Below are 15,657 nucleotides of genomic sequence, written 5' to 3'. Positions count from 1 at the left end.
TTATGATTTAGTGGTCAAAAATGTCTTTCTTGTTTCACTAATAAGACATGTTTAATTTAGGTATAGTAGAAGCTATAAATGTAAATAAAGATGAGACAAAATTTTAGTGAGAGAATTACAGATTTCCTTCATTTGGAAACTACAAAATTATGTTAAACCTGACAAAACAAGGTGGAGGGCCAGTAGTGTTAATTAAATATGTGGAAATAAAAATCTGGACTATAAATTGAGATAAAAATGAAAAAAAATTATCCTTCATAGTGGCAGCTATTACATGATACCATTTTATTTAAAATATATTTATGTACATTCAGCAAGTAGTGTTGGGAAAACTGGACAGCTACATGCAAAAGAATGAAACTGGACCACTTTCTTACACCATACACAAAAATAAACTCAAAATAGATTAAAGACTTAAGTGTCAGATCTAAAACCATTAAAATCCTAGAAGAGAGCATAGGAGTAATTTCTCTAACATCAGCCATAGCAACATTTTTCTATATTTTGACTCCTGAGGCAAGGAAAACAAGAGCTAAAGTGAACAACTGAGACTACACCAACATAAAAATCTTTTGCACAAGGAAGGAAACAGTTAACAAAATTATGAACAACAAGACAACCTATGGATTGGGAAAAGATATTTTGCAAATGATATATCCCGTAAAGGGTTTATATCTTAAATATATAAAGAATTTATGCCTAGGAATAAACCTAACCAAAGGGGTAAAAGATCTGTACTCTGAAAATATTACAAGACTTATAAAAGGAATTAAAGATGACACAAAGAAATGCAAAAACATCCCATGCTTCTGGATTGGAAGAACAAATATTGGTAAAATCACCCAAAGTGAGCCACACATTTTTTTTTAATATTTTTATTTATTTCTAGGAGACAGAGAGAGAGACAGCGTGAGCAAGGGAGGGTCAGAGAGAGAGGGAGATACAGACTGTGAAATAGGCTCCAGGCTCTGAGCTGGCAGTCAGCACAGAGCCCGACACGGGGCTCGAACCCACGAACCGCGAGATCATGACCTAAGTGAAAGTCGGACGCTCAACCGACTAAGCCACCCAGGCGCCCCGAGCCACACATTTTTTAAAGTTAATCTCTTTATTTTGAGAGGAAGAGAGACCAGCATGAGTTTGGGAGGAGCAGAAAGAAAGGGAGAGAGAGAGAATTTTAAGCAGGCTCCATGTTGTCAGCACACAGAGCCCAACATGGGGCTCAATCTCATGATATGTGCTGAAATCAAGAGACAGATGCTTTACCAACTGAGCCACCCAGGTGCCCTGCAATCAACATATTTAATGCAATCCCTATCAAAATACCAACAACATTTTTCACTGTGCTAGAACAAATAATCCTAAAATTCATATGGAACCACAAAAGATCCCAAACAGCCAAAGCAATCTTGAAAAAGAAATGCAAAGCTGTAGGCATCACAATAATTATGGACTTCAAGTTATATTACAAAGCTGTGGTCATCAAGACAATATGGTACTGACACAAAAACAGACACATAGACCAATGGAACAGAATAGAAAACCCAGAAATGAACCCACAACTATATGGTTATCTAATCTTTGACAAAGCAGGAAAGACTATCCAATGGTAAAAAGACAGTCTCTTCAACAAATGATGTTGGGAAAGCTGGACAGCAATATGCAAAAGAATGAAACTGGATCCCTTCTTACACCATATACAAAAATACATTCAAAATGGATGAAAGACCTAAATGTGAGATAAGAAACCATCAAAATCCTAGAGGAAAATACAGGCAACAACCTCTTTGACATTGGCTGTACCAGCTTCTTAATAGACACATTTCCAGGCAAGGGCAACAAAAGCACACATGAACTATTGGGACTTCATCAAAATTTAAAAAAATAAACCAAAAGACAAGAAACTTCTTCACAGCAAAAGAAACAATCAAACAAACTAAAAGGCAAACTTCAGCATGGGAGAAGATATCTGCAAATGACATATCTGCTAAAGGGTTTTAGTATCCAAAGTCTATGAAGAACTTATCAAACTTACCACCCTCCCCCCAAAAAATAAATAACCCAGTTAAGCAATGGGCAGAAAACATGAATAGACACTTTGCCAAAGAAGACAGACAGGTGGCTAACAGACACATGAAAAGATGTTCAATATAACTTCTCATCAGGGAACCACAAACCAAAACCACAATGGGCTATCACCTCACACCTGTCAGAATGTCTAAAATTAACGACACAGGAGACAACAAATATTTGGCAAGGATGCAGAGAAGGGGGAACACTTTTACATTGTTGGTGGGAATGTAAGTTGGTGCATTCATTCTTGAAAACAGTACAAGGGTTCCTCAAAAAATTAAAAATAGAACTACCCTACAACCGACCAATAGCACTACTAGATATTTACCCAAAGGGAACAAAACTATTTATTCAAAGGGATGCTTGCACCCTGATGTTTATAGCAACACTATCAACAACTGTCAAATTATGGAAAGGGGTCAACTGTCCATTGACTGATTAATGGATAGGCGAGTTGTGATATATACACAATGGAATTTTACTCAGCCATCAGAAAGAATGCAATCTTGCCATTTGCAACAACATGGTTGGAGCCAAAGTGTATTATGCTAAGCAAAATGACTTAGAGAAAGAAAAACATCATGAGTTCAACTAATATGTGGAATTCAAAAATTTAAATGGATGACCATAGGGGAAAAAACGGAAAGGGGCAAACCGTAAAACAGACTCTTAACTAAAGAGAACAAACTGAGGGAGTTGGTGGAAGGGATGTTGGGAGGGGGATGGGCTAACTGGGGGAGGGGCATTAAGGAGGACACGTGCTGGAATGAGCACTGAGTGTTATATGTAAGTGATAAATCACTAAATTCTAGTTCTGAAACTAATATTATACTACATGTTAACGAATTGGATTTTTTTAAGTTTATTTATTTATTTTAGAGAGAAAGAGAGAGACAAAGACAGAGAGAGAGAATCCCAAGCAGGCGCTGCACTGTCAGCTCGGAGCCCGATGCAGGGCTTGAACTCATGAACCGTGAGATCATGACCTGAGCTGAAGTCAAACACTAAATTGATTGAGCTACCCAGGCACCCCACTAATTGGAATTTAAATAAAAACTTGAAACTGTAAAAAAAAAAAAAAAGTAATAATAAGGACGCCTGAGTGGCTCAGTCAATTGAGCATCTGAGTCTTGATTTTGGCTCAGGTCATGATTCCAGGGTCGTGGGATGAGCATCCCATTGGGCTCTGAGCTGAGTGTGGAGTCTACTTAAGATTCTCTGTCTCCCTCTGCTCCTCTTCCCTACTGTCAAAAACACAAGAAACAACAGGTGGCATCAAGGATATGGAAAAAAAGCACCCTTGTGTGCTGTTGATGGGAATACAAATTAGTGGAGCCAATGAGGAAAACAGTATGAAAGCTCCTCAAAAAGTTAAAAATGGAATTACCATATGATCCAGCAATCGTCTACTGGGTTTATCCAAATAGTACAAAAGCACTCATTCAAAAAGACATAAGCACCCCAATGTTTATTACAACATTATTTGCAATAGAGAAATTATGAAAACAACCCATGTCCATTGATAGATGAAAAGATAGATGCTTGTTGCTTGTGATTTCTAATACTTAAGTTTTCCGGAAAAACATATCCCTCCTGGCCTTGAAATGATAGCCATCACTTGGCATTAAATGTTGTGTTTTGTGCAACAACCTTCGGTTGAGCAACTCGGGCATAAATGGAATCATGTCATGTATACAAACACAAATGCACACCTACAGCCGAATGCATGGTGTCCCTCAGTGAGTGCCACTGAGTGAAGAAAGAATGAAAATGCACTGACTATTTTGACATGAACCCATGGAAATTTCCAAATATCTTTCGTTAATTATTTTTCTTCCAAAGGCCTGGAGTTGTCTTTGACCCATTTAAGTTTCTGCCTTGTGTGAAATCTATCAGTTCCCATTTTTTTCTTTTATGTGTAAATTTGGCTGTGGGTGGTGGGAGCGGAGGCAGAGACATTGCAGTGGTCAAGATGACATAAGGAGAGCAATTTATTTCTGAGCCACATGCGGTAAGGGGAAAAGTGGAATATGAAACTTACTTGCTTTTATCAATGTTTACTTAAATTTATATATTTATTTAATTTCAGACTTAATGAAATTGAAAAACTAGTTAAAACTATTCCCATATGCCCTTTATCTAGATCCCGAAGCTAATATTTTATTGATACTTTTGTCTGTCACTGTCTCGCCCTCTGTCTCTCTCCACTCTCCACACTGATACTATTTTCCCCAAACTATTTGAGAGTAAGTTAAATATACTGAAATTTTCCCTTAAATACTTCAATGTGTATTTATAAAAACTATGATATTCTCTTAAAGAACCACATTATAATTATTAAAATAAAAAAACTAACATTGACATAATGTTATTGTCTAAACAACATACTTTATTCAAATATAACTATTTCTCTCACTAAGAAAAGAAAAAAAAAAATCCTGGTCTGTGCTCCAATCAGAGTCACTTGATGCAGTTAGCTGTCATGTCTCTTTAATATTCTTTAATCTGGGACAATTTCTCAGTTTGTCCATTAATTTGTATTTTTTATCTTTTATGACCTTGACACTTTTGAAGAGTATAGGCCATATATTCTCTAGAATGCCCTTCAATTTGGGTTTGTCTGATAGTTTCTCATTATTAGATTCAGGTCATGTATTTTTAGCAGAGAAACCACAAAAGTGACATTGGGTCCTTTTAAGTGAAACATACAAGAGGCACGTGACCGCCATCAACAGTTATCAAGCAAGATTGCACTTGCTGTCTATAAAGCGTAACTTTCTTTCTGTATCCCAAAAGCATAATTATTTATTTTCACTTAAAAAACATATTTATAGAGTGCTGACTATGTTCCAGGCAGTTTGTATGTAATAAAGTCTTATAAAAGTTCCAGAATAGGTGGTCAAATATTAGTATAATTGATGAAAACCCCTCAACACTAGCGGAACTTTAGTAGGACCTTGGGTTATGGAAGGATGATGGGTAGGATAATGAAGGAAATTCCAGACAAGAAAACCTAGAAAGATGGAATTCATCACCTTGCCATGTTGGTTAACTGTGCCCATTCCATTCTGAAATCTTACGGAGTGGATGTGGTACATGTGAAATCAATTTTTCATCACCCATATTATAAACCACAATTAATAAAACTATTCTCAGCAGGAATTAATTTTCGGAAATCCAGGATGTCTTTTGATGTTTGTAATAGTGAACACACTCTGGAGAATATACGTTCCATTGGTCCACGTATCCAAAATAGAGTTTTGTTTCCATGTACTTAAATATGTCTATGCTTAGTGGCTGTGCATTGTTGCTGCTATTGTTGTTTGTTTATTTGTTTCTTAATTAGTTGAAACTCCTCAACTCTGAATTACCTGTCAACTGAGCTTATCTCATCCTTCTTATTTCTGACGCAAGATGCCACTCTTTCCTTGAGAACAACCCTCATAGAAGTCAAAACACATATAAAGAGCAAGTAACTGCCTTATTATTCCATTAATTTAAGTATTCAAGGACTTGAAGGTATAGATCCAGATAGGAAACATATTGTATGTTCAAAATTTAGTAATATTGTTAACAGAGAATGTCTCCTTTTTTATGGCATAATTATCTCTGATTATTACTGAAGCTTGAAATGAAAGAGCAACACAATCCTGCAATTAGGGTACAATTGTACCTGAAATCTTAGAAGTTCAAAGCCAGAGCACTGCAACTTACAACTTATAACTACCAGAATGGGTGCATTCCATATGCATTTGGTTAATCTATAGCACATTACTCTATTCCTTAACAGATATGTGAGCTGCAGCTGATATGTATCGCTCAGTAACCAAGGTTAAACTTAAAAAAAAAAAAAAGTTACTCTCTTCTAAAGCATAAGTTACAAAATCACAAGGGTGAAAGGTTTTAAGGTATTTAATTTCCTTTGCTGCCTTGAAAAAAAAAGAGTAGGAAATAGAGCAAACACTAGATACATTTTATTAATCACATAGTCCAAGTCAATGCAATTTATACATAGGAATGTGAAATGTCAGATTCAATTAAATAAGTGCTTGTAAAATAAAGCATTTCACCACATGAGCATATTTAAATCATAACAGTCAGATAAATGCACTAAACATTCAAATAAGCATATGTAGCTACTTGACTCTTAAATGTGACTTTGACTCCCATGTGCCACGATGCAAACAGACCATGCCTTCTCTTAAATGTTTACTTCTGGATCCTGACTTGTGCTATATTTATTTTTAAGTGGTATCTTAGACTAACGAGTAGTATGTGCTCTTCATATACTCTCCACACTGCAGTTTTTCAGATTCCTCAGTTGGTTAGAGATGTTGAATCTGTTAACATACGTCAGAAACAACATATACTTCAATACTTCAGGAACCAAAAAATTAACTCTCTAGCTCCAGACTGGGAACATCTCATGGAGGCCTTCAGATCTGTGGTTACTGTAAACATACACATGTATATCATATCTATAAAGAGTAACTTTTGTTATGACTACCAGTAATAGACAACATACTACACAATGTAACCAGCCTTTTATAAACAGCTCTAATCTTTCCCCAGTTTCTTCACCTTCAACATGACTTCTCATTTTACAGGTGAAGAATCTTTCTTAGGCTAAGTTACTTGTTAAATACTATTTAATTAAGATTATGGCTCAACAGGGCTTTCATAGTAGGTATGTTGAATTTTATAGCCACTGTAACTTCTTGTAGTGTTAAATATCATGAGAATCAGTTAAGTGGCACTGCAGATAATTTCCTCACATATCTACTTATTCATATACCCACCTTTTCTTGTGTTTATCCTTTAAGATAATTTACTAAAAATTAGATTTGTAATTTTATTTGTATTTTAAAATATTTATTCTGATGATAAAGCTACATCCATTGGGGGAAAAACATGTTTAAAAATTGGGAGAAAAAAGGCTAATACCCACAATCCCATACCTCAGATACAAATACTGATAAAAACATGTTTGCATTTTTCCTACCAGTGTGCCTGAAGGGTGTTTATTGTGAGGTAACACACAATTGCACACACACATTAATCTGGTGACTCAGATATTTAGTAAGTGCCTTCTATGTACCACCACCTAAGGATAAAGAGGTGAATGTCATAGAAAAAAGCTTGGTTTCTTTGCCCTTGGTTTCTCACTGCACATGCACATACACACGAATACATATTCACCTATTTTGACAAATGAGGTATAAATCTTTGTTCAGTTTTTCCTTCTGATGATATCAAGAAGGATTTCTCTAAGTCTAACCATCATGAGATGCAACATTTAATAAATTTTGTGGGTAGCTAAGTGGATAGATCATAACGTTTTTAAATATTGGGTTCAAATTTTAACTTTGCCACATTGTATAATCCTGGAGCTCGCAGCCTAACCTCTTTAATATTTGTGTCTTCAGCTTGCCAATGCAAATAAAAATTAGTATGTATCACTAGGACTCGGCGAGGGTTCCTGTTTATACTTCATGTGATAACACTATTTTTAGCTTATACTTTTATTATTATATTTTCATTTTATTATATCAGAGCAACTCATAGGGTTGATATAATGTCTAAGATTCTATTCACATCAATTCCAGTTATTTTGTTCTGACAGCTTTCACACACTTCCAGTAAAATAGCAAAGAACTAGTGGGCTTATTTGGTACAAAGGCTTAGCACCTATTCTGAAGCACCACAGAACGAGAACCTTCTCAGATACTTGGCACTGCTGCTGAGAACTGGTGGGCATAGTACTGGACCATGTTGCCTGCTGCTGCTGCAATACCCTTTTTGTGCATTTCCCTGCCCAATCGTAACGTGTGCTCCATATCCGAGGTCCCATCTTTTACACATACAGCCATAGTTCCCAACCACATGCCTGCACACACAGAGGGGGCTTCAAAGGTCAGCTGCACTGAGCTAAAATCAGTGTTTCTCCAATACTATCCAAGCCTTGGGGTTTTTCTCAGATCACTGTCCCTATTTCTTCATGGTGAATTCTCATTTAAAGGAAACTTGGGAATATTTCTTGTCCATGTAACACAGCGTAACTCATCTTGGGCTTTGTCAGATGTTCCGAGAACATGGATCTACTCAAGGGCAGGGGCATTTCCCCTCTCAGGCTGCTCCTTGGGTTCAGTGCAAGTGTGAAAATTCAGAGATTGCCTGCCTCCCAGTTTGGACTGAAATTTTCCTCTCTCCCACCTTTCTCCATTTCTCTTCCCTCTCCTCTCACTCCAGGCGTGTAGTGTAAAACTCTCAAAAAGGTGGCTCTTAACAGACAGGAATAGAGATTGTTTTTAAACAGTTTTTGCTTTTAATCTGGTTTTCTCTGAAGCAAAGGAAAACAAAGTTTTGACTTCTTGCCGAGGGGGAAAAAGAACAATAGAAAGTTCTGAGAATAAAATGTGCATTTATATTTTAATAGATTATCTGATTTTATTAGATATACAGACTTTAATAGGTATACTGACTTTATTAGACCTCAGTCTTCTGATGTAATGTATACCTATCTGATGTAATGTATATGCAGCAAGAAGAAAAATTTCATATCCTTTGTATATGTTAATTTATTAAGGAGTAGTTGTTTTATGGGAAAGTGCTGGTATAATCTCTGATGTGCTATTTTACAATAGTGTCTGGAGGTCTTAAAAAAGTCTTCATAATTCTTCTATTTATAGTTACCCATCTAAAAATGTTTAGTGGTTGAATTTAATACTTAGCAATTATGCTAGCCAAGCAATATGTAGGCAAGTATTTTAAGCAGCTCTGTCTCTGCCAATTCCATGCGGCGATTTTCAACCCTACTATTCTTGATATTACATAAAATATAGAGGGAATGCATTATGTAAACAGACTTCTTGAGGGCTGAAAATGAAAACTTCTGATACACTTAAATATAACTTCTCTAGGTTATTCTCTGAAATCAGTGAATTCTATAAATCTGCATTATATTAAAATAGCATGGAGATTAACAGGGATGGTACATTTTGTTTTTTAATAATTTCCACTTATTGAAATGAGCAACATGGCTGCTAATGTGTTAAATATTTATATACATCATCTCATTTAATTCTTACAATAACATTGCAAAGGAAAGATGAACATTAGACCCTTACTGCAACTGGGAATCTGAAGGAGAGAAAGTAATTTCCCCAAGACCACTCAACTGACAAATGACTGAAGAATATGAACCTATTTCTTAGCAAATTGTGATAAATCTTGTGCAATGATGGCTGCCAAAGATGTTTCCCATCCTTGTATACGTATGCTGCATTTCCTCCCAAAGAGTGAACTCTGTTTCCCCTTCCCTTGGATCTTGCTGTCCCTTATGATTTGTTTTGGCCAATACAATATATTGGAAGTAACAGTTTGCCCATTCCAGGATTGGACCTGAGAGGCCTGCCAGCTTATGCCGTTTCCATCTCGTACAACAGCTGTCATGTAAATGAGTCCAACCACCTTGCTGGTGAGAGATGTGGAGAGAAAAATACTCTGGAGAATGAGAGTCTACCAAGGGAGAGAGAAAGAGGTTCAGCCAATTTTTGGGCATTACAGTTGTCATCTCTGAGACAGACACCAGATATTTGAATGAAGACATGCAGATGCTCTATCCCTAGTTGAACTGACACAACAAAGCTTAGAACTCAGAGGCACAGACAGGCTTTGCCAACTTGCAAGATGATAAGCAAATAAATAGTAGTTGTTGTTTTAAGCACTAAGTTTGTGGAGCTCTGCTAGGCAGCAAGAGAGAACTGAAATATCAATATAAATTACAACCTCTTTGCTAGCAAACTCTTTTACTGGATTAATTATTTATTATGAAACAAATCTTTTAATGTTTATTTAATTTAAACAAATTACTCCAGATTAGTATTTCATAGATAGCCAGAGAAAGTCATTTAAAAAAATGTGAACTGGATGCCTGAGTGGCTTAGTCGGTTGAGCGTCTGACTTTGGCTCAGGTCAGGAAGTCACTGTTTGTCGGTTCTAGCCCCGTCTCGGGTTCTGTGCTGACATCTTAGAGCCTGGACCCTGCTTTGGGTTCTGTGTCTCCCTCTCTCTCTGCCCCTCCCCTGCTTGTGTGCTCCCTCTCTCTCTCTCTTGAATAAACATTAAAAACTTAAAAAAAATGAAGAGTAAAATTCTTTGCTCATAACTATATATTTTTGCAACTAAAATTCCCCTTATTAATACTCTAAGTATTTAAATACTCAGTCATCATAGAAAAGTTTCCAAACAAAATAATCTTTAAGTAATATAACTGTTAAAAGCAGCTTTTTCATTGACTCCATGTTCTTAATGAAACTATTCCCATTTATTAAAACCTGCAATGTGGCTGGACATGTTTTAGGTTGTATATACCTCAGTCATGTTCTTAATGAAAATATCGAGGAGAGTAAAAAAATACTTAAAATATTATTTGAATTTAAAATATTTTATATACTTGATATATCACTATACATTATACAGATTTGCCATTTTATATTTAGAGGTTGTCTTTCCATCAATTTCTATTAATTTACATTTAAAAGTTCTCTTTCTATAAGTAATTTGTATACACATCTTAACTGTGTCTAATATATCACAGGCATTTACAGATTCTTTCCAACAGAAACGGTATTTTTTAAAAAGATTTCAACACCAAACATTTGAGGATGGAAAAAAAAATGTTAGTTTCCTTTTTGTTGATGATATTACTTGGAAGCAAGTATGAGAAATTTGAAAAACAGTTTATGAGTATGAGGATTATTAAAAATTATGATACACTGCAAAATACTACAAAACCATTTAAAACTTTACCCACTATGCTAAGTGAAAAAGTATGTTGTAAAGCAATATGTAATACATTCTCATGTTGAAAAAATAGCACTATTGATTGCATATATAAATAAATAATTCTAAATCTGTATAACTGACATATTTGGAAATTATATAATAAAGTGTTGTTTTATTTTATAAACATGAGAAAGTCCTCATAAATGTGATGGGTGGGGAAGGGCAAGGAAGGAGGAAGAGCCTGGGCATGCTAGAATCAATAGAGTCCATAAGATTTGGTACAAGTTCTGTTTCTTCCGCTTAGTAACTGAGATTTCAGGCAATAACCTAGCATATCTCAATCTGTTTCCTCATCTGTAAGATGGGAAGAACAATACCTACCTTAAAAATTATAACCAAAGTCAGAGAGTACCTAATCGTGCTCGGTAAATAGCTATTGTTCAAATTATTATAAATTAAGACAAAATCAAGCCCTGAAAACTCATCTTCCTGTAACAGCACTGCACTGCTCCCCCAGAGGAGAGGTTTGCAAATGCCTTTCCAGTGGGTCTGTATTTGCATAAGGATGTCTTTGGCATTCCTTAAAAGTCTGAAACAAGTTTCAGTAAAAATGTAATTTAATTAAAAAAAATCTATAGTCCATATGCTTGTAAGTCAATTAAATGAGACCAAAATTTAAGGGTCCCTGCTCAAATATGTTTTCATCAGGGTTAGGGTTGCTCAATAACAAAATCTGAGAGGTGATATATCGTAAAATGGTTATGTTAGCATTTATTGCAAGAGATTTTGTCTTTTATACTTCGTAAATGGTACTTTCTTTTATGGAGGTGAAATCCCCTTAAAACTAAGAGAGAGTGATTGATTACACATAGAAAACAGAAAGACTGTGTGGTATGGATGTAACAAGAATGATCAGATTTAAGAAGAAAAGGGAGATCACTGTAAACACCACCAAATCATTCACATTGATCGAACTGATGAAGAAATATAAAAGGAGAGCAACTAGGCCAAAATGTTCACATCTGGTCATTCAATGAGAGAAAATAGAACAAGACCAAAGAGAGATTCTAATTATTAACTTTGGCAGTTTATATGTTACAACAAGTTCATAGTAGACTTCACGCAGTAAAATGTTACAGAATTGTTCTACAGCACAGGCCAATTGCTAATGTTATTTGAAAGAGCATAAAATGCAGGGAAAAGATGTTTATCAGATTTTGAAAATATGAAGAGTTTATCTTATTCATTATAATTAGGCAAAGTATGAACATGAAAATAAATGGTCTTCTTCAAAGTAAGAGCATTTGTATTTGAGGGGGAAATTGAATATATTTGATGGGAATACAGATTAAACTCAGTACTATTGGCATTTACATCATTGTATTTGATAGCTACATCTGCCTTGTTCTCTGTCTTAAATCAGATGATACTTGTACATTGTTTTCAATAGATATCTGCTCATGTTGACATATGGATTTAAAGATTTTCTTACACAAAGTCTTTGGGCTTTTCTAGGGTTTTATGTGTATGTTGCTGTTGCTATACTTGACACAAGCAAATGTGAGGAAGATATATAACTTTATAAACATGTTTGTCAAATACACGCTAATACATAGAAGACCAATTATGTACTTAAGTTATTTTTGTACAGGATTCATTCCTGTGTTCTCAATATTCCTAAATAAACATTTAGCAAGTGTTTACCATGTGCTAAGTATATGGAATGGTTATAGGGATAAATGAGCTAACAGGACAAATGTGAACTCTGAACAAAATATGAAAGCAATGTCCAAATTCCACAGGCCCTGGATTTATTAAAAAGATGTTTCTGAAATGTTTCCACATAGTCACTGTATGTTACATAATCTAAATTTAACTGTTAAGGAGAATTTGGCATCCTATAAAATAAGTTGAGTAATGTTATTTATAGTATATATTAATACGGTTATAATGAAAAATTCCAACTTTTTATTGAAATAATATAGACAGCAAGTACAAAACTCCAATTCTATAAGAACTGGGATTCCCAAGATCAGGGGGCGTGTTGAATACTTAAATGGGAAAAGATAGGTGATAGAGAGAATGGTAGATAATAGAAAGGCTTCAATTTTGATATTGATATATCAATAAGGAAATTCCATTAGCTAAGTTGATATCTCTCTTTCTCTCTCTTTCTCTTTTCCTCAAGAATATGATAAACCACCTGAGATCTTGCTATTATTTGTTTTATGTTCAGCTCTGTCAATATTTGATGATATACATGTCACATGCTTACCAATACAGAAATGACATAATTTAAGTTCTGTTCCTAAAACAAAACTAGGAAATAAGAAGTTAGTATTCAGTAGGAATAACCTTGGGTTTTCTGGGAAAAAATATATGGACTAATTGATTAACTTAAAGTATTGTAAGGTACCTCTAAAACATTTTCTATCAAAAAACTAAGATATAAACTCACCGAGACAATTATCTCCACCCTCTATACTAAGCATTTACCATGAACAAATGTAAAGATTTTGCTTACATTGAAGTTTTTTAATCCCATTATTTCTTTTTAGCTTCTGGATCAGTTTAGTTGGAGATTAAGCAGAAAGTAGAAGGTAAGTTATTAAAAAAAATAGTAGGTTCGCATATCCAATTACCTACATGGGTGAATCACAATGATTGTTCGTGAGTGCACAACACACACACAAGCACACGCACGCACACACACACACACACACACACACACACCCCAGAAATTAAATGGGCACTGAGTCAGAAAAAAAAATCGTAATCATTTTACCTTAAGCCCTGATTCAATTTATAGCCATAAAGCCTCATCATTGTTCTTATTGTCAATTGATTTGTTAATAAATAAATGTTCTAAAGTTACTGACAAATGAGTGCAGTGATACTCATGAAGGAAGCATGGATCAGTGCTCAGGGGATTATTCCACATGTGAAAACACAAATATATCTCTGCAGAGAAATCAAACTTTGCAAACAACTGCTACACCTCTCACATTCAAAGCCATCATGGGTTTTGTAATTATTAGGGACAAAACCCACATTTTTTTTTTTTTTCTGAGCACTGCTCTATGCACCATCAAAAGCAAGTAAATATCACATTCTACCTAAATGGCACTTTAAGATTTATATATATTTTTATTTTAATCTATCTATTTATGATAATCCTAAACACGATACTACTCTAGAAACATGTAGAAAAATGTGCACCCTGGGAAACAGTTTAAGTGGGATACAGTATAAACAAAAAATAATCTTATTATCTCTCATTCTAATTAGCACAGAGAGGCTGCTATCAGCTGTTATCTCCAGTCTCCAGCCTTGACAGTGCTGTGGGCCTGAGTCATAAAGCATGGGGACTCAGGAAATTTGGTAGACATCAAAAATGAAAAGAATTGCATAATTTTTATTTCTTAAATAAAATGAAGTCTGATTTAGAATACAGATGTTTCTGTCTTTGATGTTTGAATGTTCTGGGTAAGCATATTAACGAGATTCAGATGTATTCGTTTAGCTCAGGTAGATTGGAGTTTTATGATTTTGAGAATTTGAAAGAATAATTGTGCTGTTTTTAAAAAAAATATATATATATAAATACTTTTTGAGGATCATTTCAAAACACACAAAAAATTAAAGCAGAGGTTTACCTTTTTCAGACAGCCTACTCTTTTAAACTCAAGTAATAAGAACATTGACAATATTTATTGTAAACTCGCATCAATGAGGACTTTCTTGTTGAAGAGTTTGATGGCAACACTTAAGCGACTCAGAATTTTAAACAAGTAGAATAGTAGACATATTTTCCATGGTTGGCAGTTTTCCATGCAATGGGGTGTGTTTTTTAAAACACATTCTTGGCCTTTATCGAAAAACCACAGATAGCTATAATTTGGGTAGCTTTTACAGATAATTTATGACTTTTGCACTCAACTTAATGGTCCATAAAAAACTCAAGCCAGCAGTGTTAGGACATTGCTTTAGCAGTCAAAAGGATTTGGGAGACTGAGAGGGGTTTTAGAAAGGGACTTCCATGTCAAATGGAAATTTTGAATTGTACTTAGAATATTTGTTGCTTGATACAAACATTATCAGTTTCAAGGCTATATACTCTGGCTACCTTGATCCTTACCAGTGTAGCTGAGAATCCCTAAAAAGAAAATGATTAACGTTTGGGGGCTACCTCCTCTTTTTAATATGCTAATATTGGACAATGTAAATTATCAAGTTAGAAAACTAATATAAATCTATTTATGACAATTTGCTACACCTAAAATGAATGTGAATATTTTAACTATGGAAACATATGCCTATGATTTTTTTTCCTGCATGGCTTTTAAACAGTTAACATCACCTGCTGCTGTTTGTGATGAAACCCCACAGGAAATGAATGCCAAAGTTACAAGATGAAAGAGAAAGTAATTTTCTGGGAGGGGAGTAAGAGTAATTTTGCACTGTGAGGTGAAAGGGTGAGAAACCAAAAGACGTGTGAGGAATTACTTATGAAACTGGAAATGAGGGTAAAAGTGAGAGGCAAAGGGAACAAATACAGGAAAGAGAAAAAGATGAAAATACCTAGAGCCACAGAGGAAGATAAAAGGTGTACAGATTGAAATATACATCTAGAAGTTGCTCTTCAGAAAGCGCATCATTGTTACATACATAGAAAAATCACAAACCTAATAAAATACAAACCCAGTATATGCTTGATGGGCAAAAATATTAACAGACACATATTTCGGGCCTTCCCTCTCTCACTCTCTATCATTATGAATAATTCTATCTTTTTTT

The sequence above is a fragment of the Hyaena hyaena genome, unplaced genomic scaffold (genome assembly GCF_003009895.1).
Source record: "Hyaena hyaena isolate Hyena2069 unplaced genomic scaffold, ASM300989v1 scaffold_1373, whole genome shotgun sequence".
In the NCBI taxonomy this organism is placed as follows: Eukaryota; Metazoa; Chordata; class Mammalia; order Carnivora; family Hyaenidae; genus Hyaena; species Hyaena hyaena.
The sequence above is the reverse complement of the archived record's forward strand: the minus strand, read 5'-3'. Positions refer to the sequence as shown.